The sequence below is a fragment of the Pinus tabuliformis genome, chromosome 2_1 (genome assembly GCF_031772625.1).
Source record: "Pinus tabuliformis cultivar Carrire ecotype Pingquan chromosome 2_1, CPIR1, whole genome shotgun sequence".
NCBI classification, from domain to species: Eukaryota; Viridiplantae; Streptophyta; class Pinopsida; order Pinales; family Pinaceae; genus Pinus; species Pinus tabuliformis.
The window spans coordinates 27,376,173-27,381,741 of record NC_142299.1 but is presented as its reverse complement, the minus strand read 5'-3'; the positions used below and the strand labels follow the sequence as shown (position 1 = coordinate 27,381,741).

The 5,569-nt window shown below is 36.2% G+C and overlaps 1 pseudogene; it reads left to right on the top strand.

Moving 5' to 3' along the window:
• Positions 1–1,929: 1,929 nt before the first annotated feature.
• Positions 1,930–2,739, top strand: LOC149198617 (BTB/POZ and MATH domain-containing protein 4 pseudogene; annotated as a pseudogene).
• Positions 2,740–5,569: the final 2,830 nt, after the last annotated feature.

Genomic DNA, 5,569 nt, shown 5'->3' with positions numbered 1-5,569 from the left:
TTTAATTTATTGCATAATATTAGATTCATATATCTACCATATCATACATAGATCCCATGATTTATATATAGTCTATGATTATAAATATTTGAATTCTATAGAAGGGTAGAATGAAGCAAACATAACACAAGCACTCCAACATAGGAACTCACAACTTCCTCTCCTTTTAAGCAACAATCACTTGGAAACTTACAAAGTTTTAAGTTTGCAATTCAAACTGATGGAACCAAAGTAAACTTACCAACATTATCTATCTAAATTTTCTTTGCCTCTTTCTTTAATTGACTTTTCTTCATCTCATTCTAAAATTTTCATTTTGTATGTTTTTAATATTTAAATCATTTTTACAGATATTGTTACCGCAAATTACTAGATTTATAATGGTGTTTTCTATAATCATAACATTTTGAGATAAAGTCAACTTGTGTATTTCAAATTTTACTTCTACTAGATTTATTATGTCCTCGTACTTTTACATCCATAATGCTTCATCCTCGCTCTACTTATATGCACCAAACTAGCCTGCAAGTTGTTGGCTACTTATATCACTAGTTCTGAAGAAATTTTGCAATAAAAACTAGTGAATAAAGACACTCTTACTACAAAAGTTAATGGCTTCCACTCCAAATCAGCTTTATAGCAGTGGAGATAGTGCCAAACCGATGTGAGAAATTATTGTTGAATTTATTAACACCAATAAGGTTGTGGACACTAGCTGAAAGAGTTTGGATCCAACAGTGAAAAGCAAGAAGCTTTTCTCTAGTGGGCTAGGTTCAAATCCATCCATTTCAGCCTTTTCTTGGAGCCATGGGGGCACCTTGAGGTAGTGATTGTAAACGCACACAAAAAGATTACATAGTCTCATTACCCATGCTCACATAAGTTGATCAAAACCCACCCTCATGTCCCTCAAATTAAAAGTCAACTGGGTCTGGCTCAAGTGGTTGAGAAAATTATTGTTATCCATAGTTTTAAAACTAGGCTTCAGACTTTAACTTGATCACTTATCAACTCAGGTTACAAGTTTCAACTCAAACTCGAATCAACTTGAATTCTATGACTTGGTTTTCAACTCAGATCAAGTTGAATTAAATGACTCAGTATTCAACTCAGATTGTTCAGGCCATATTGTTACCAAACTGGCCCAAATTGGCCCACCTAGCCTAGTTGAAGGCCAAGTTGGCTCAGTGGCCAATCAACTTGACTGGTTTGACCAATTTTAAAACTATGGAGTTATCTTCCCCACCCAAAGCTCATTCCTACAAGTGACATGGAGAAATATTAACAAATATATTGTTGTAACTTTGTTGTAACTACTTCAAGCCCTATTATTGACGGGGATTTGCAACCTAAAAAATCTAGGGTTTACCCAAGGTGCGAACCTTAGAAAGTATGGTTTTCCCCAAAATATGTTATTGGGAAAATAAAAGGTTGTGGAGGGTTCTCACATATAATACAGTAATACCTATCCAGTTGAGTCACAAATGAAAATAGCCAAGGTGAAATTAGTAAAGGTGGCAAATGGCATGCAAATAGCCAAGGTGAAATTAGTAAAGGTGGCAAATGGCATAAGATTGGGTTTGGGTTGCGGATTGTATGTCAGTTAGCAAACATTCATTGCCATATTTTGTTGAGAAATCTCAAGAGCCCTGAAGGTAAAGGAGGATATCAAATTCCAAGTGGATTCATGTCTAATATAGTCACATGTGCTAACTACACCACTCAGATCTATCAATGGTTGGGATACAATATCGCAACACAGACAGTTGCTGGCTACACCTTTCTGGCAATAACAACTTTTATTATGACTAACTGGGCTCTTGCCAAGCACCTCCATTTGAAGAAGGTGAGTCTCTTCTTTGTTAATACTTCAATATGGAATCAATTTCTTAAGATAAGTGTAACAACAAATAATGCTCTTACATATTTATGGGCATCAAATTTCTGGCCAAGGGCATGGGCATTGGCAGGTACATTACCAGCGAGACTTTCGTCATGGGAGGTTATCAGTGGGCTATTTATTTCTACCCTGACGGCGAGAGTGCACAACACAATTCGCTTTATGTTTCGGCTTTCATCGCGCTGGCCAGTGAGGGCACGAAGGTTTATGCTGCCTTCGAATTAACGTTGGTGGATCAAAGCGGGAAGGGTGAGCACAATACGTTCCACACTCGTTCGGGCCCGGGGCTGGAGAGAGGGCATTACACTCTTAAGCATCGAGGAAGCATGTGGGGTTACAGACGGTTCCGCAAACAGGCTGCACTTGAAAAATCCAATTACCTCAAGGATGATTGCGTGATATTAAGTTGCAAAGTAGGTGTTGTGGAGTCTGCCAGCGAATACGCTAGGTTGCACTCGCTAGCTGTTCCTGAATCAGAGTTAGGTTTACACTTTGGTGCACTTTTAGAAAATCAAGAAACCTCAGATGTAATTTTTGATGTGGGTGGGGAGAAATTTCATGCTCATAAACTCGTTTTAGCTGAGATCTATCAATGGTTGGGATTCAATATCGCAACAGGGAAAGTTGTTGGCTACACCTTTCTGGCTGTAGCAACTTTTATTATGACTAACTCAGCTCTTGCCAAGCACCACCGTTTGAAGAAGGTGAGTCTCTTCTTTGTTAATACTTCAATCTGCAATCAATTTCTTAAGATAGGTGTAACAACAAATAATGCTCTTACATATTCTTACAACTTCTGTATTCTAACTTCTGGATTAACCTGGCTTACAGTTGTTTGATGGCAAAGATGGCAGACCCAAATATCCAAGGCGATGGGTGATATTACCTCCTTTCCTATGAAAAGGATGCTTATTAATTCTGGGGACACTTTCGTTGGTTTCTATATTGAATTGTCAACAAAACTTGGGCCCTTTTCTGGTTCAACAATGTCTAAAATTTGGTGGCTTTAGCAGGATGGGACATTGTAATTGACTGTTTTGTGGCTGTAATTTATTTAATTGTGCTTGCTTAAGAAGCTAGTAAGAGTGAATTTCTCACCTGGGTATGTTCCCGGTATTTTAAATGGAGAATTTTTAATTACTATTTTTGTTGATTTTTGAAGTTACACAGATCTGTTCTACATGTACCATCCTGGTACTTGCTTTGCTATTTTCTCACATATAACTATTGCTTGCATTAGTGTGATTACTTTTTTGGGATATGACTGTTGCAACTCATTTCTTCCCATGGATACGATTCCTATTTTTCTGTTACAGATGGATCCTAATTGCATATGTTTATCTTTGATTATATGTTTTTTTTCCTTTTTGCATATTATTTATGATTCCATGTATTATGAACTTTATGAACTTTATCTTTGCAGAGAGAGAGGTAGCTTAGAATTATGATTCTGGCCGTCTGTGTTTTTTTATTGCAGATGTATCATTTTATTAGATTAGGAAAAAATATTTTATATTGTCATTTGCAGATCCATGAGGTTGCAAAGAACCTGGATGGATATCTCGAGTTACATAAACGGCTGACAATATGAAATAATGATTTCTCAGATGTATGCAACCGTGAGATGCATATTAGACCCGATTTTAAATGGGCCCATACTAGTGTGCACGTTCAATGCACCTTCACAAACACAACGACAAGCACCAAGAGCTGATAGATCACCCTACCCCCAACCAAGCCAAGTTATGAAATGCACCTCGCTTCTCTCGGTGCGATTAAAAAAGAAAAAACTCAACTCTGAATAGCATAAGCATAGTTGTAACTCTAAAATTCTTTCATTTTTGAGTGTATGTCGGTTGGAGAATCAGATTATTGTGTTCTCGGTTAAATACTTTGATTTATAAAGTTTTGCGGCCGCTTTATTCTCCATTCATCCGGTTGTAACTTTTCCTTGCAGGGCAATGCTGCAAGAGAAAGATAGGAAAAAAAAGGCGATCGATTGGAACGCCTCATCGATATTGTGGAAAAACTAAACAATGCTCATTTGAAGATCCAAACCTTAAACCCTAAGTCCTATCTAAAGCCCACAGTGGGTATAAGGCCCAAAGTTTTCTCTGGGTAGCAAAGTCATTCTCTCTTCTCTTTCTCAAAATAGTAAAAACCAATACCACAAATCCACAGCCAAATTTTGAGGGGTTAGAAGATCCAAAAAAATCCTGTAAAACAGCCAAAAGGCCAAAGCCAAAGCCCATTTCTGAGGATTTTGTGATACCCAACACATTAATCAAACTATTTTAGGTGATGGAGTCGAAATTAAGAGATGTCTAGGGTTAGTTACTTGCGTTAACCATGGAAATCTCACTAACTTCATTGGGATCGAGCCAAACTTTTCCTTTACCACACTTGAGGACTCTCGCTACTAGCCATTTCTGTAACTTTAACGACACCATTTTCGCCTACTAATCGAAGCTGTTTTAGCAAATCCACAGTAGAAATGCACCGACACAGTAGAAATGCACCGCCGCCCTAAAAAATGATCCAAAAGAGAAGCTCCTGCTCTATCTATAAAAATATATAGAGAGGAACACTAGGGTTTGAACACTAGGGTTTCAAGAGCGATGACCTAACCCAAGCTTGGCCTTCGGAGTGAAAGGAAAGAACATCGATAGAGTAATCGTTCCATATGAACCTTAAAAATCCAGGTGCGTTATCTTGTAAAATTTTAAAACTTTTGCATTATGTTCTTTCATTATACATTCACAAACCAAATTTCATTTTTAATTCTAACCAAGACATAAGGTGAATTGGAATCAACAAAAATCTTAAAACTTTTGCATTATGTTCTTCATCCTACCTTCACAAATCAAATTTCATTTTTAATTTTAACCAAAGACATAAGGCAAATTGGAATCAACTTTGTTTATTTTTTTATGTGGAATTAGAAAAGAATTTGGCTCATTGTGATAAGGCTCAAGGAATAGACCACGAGAGTTTAGGCTCTATCTAAGTCATAAATTAGTGGTATATCAAGTTAATGGGTTATTGGATATAATGTTGGTGTTATGGTGACGATGGATAGGTTTAATCTTGCTTATATTACTCCAACAAATTACCAATTCACCATGATAAAAGAAAAATTAAAAAATTAAAAATCTTAAAACTTTAGAAAATTCCTATGGGAGAAGAACTCTAGGGAAAATATGGCACCAAAAGCCAGTCAAGTTATAGGCTTTTATACCATTTTGTACTTAGTATGTTTATAGGGTGTATCTTCTCATATATGGGCAAGTTATATATAATAGTATTTTTATGTGTTACATTATATTGATATTTTAAAAGTTGGGTTCAATGTTATGGTATATCAAAATATATTTTTTATACAAAGGGAATTCTTTTATAACTCGGTTCTCAAAGCAACAGTAGGGATAGTCATTTCTGGTTGTTATCCTCGAGTTATAGCCTTTTATACCAGTGTGCACTTAGTGCGTTTGTAAAGTGTATCTTCTCACATGTGGGTTAAGCTATATATAATAATATTTTTATATGTTACAATATGTTAAGGTGAATAATATATCTATCTGACACCCTATGGTATAAATTTACAGCAAGCCTAGGGAGAAGCTCTAATAACAAAGATGGATTGCTAGCACAATAAAAATGAATTTTAAC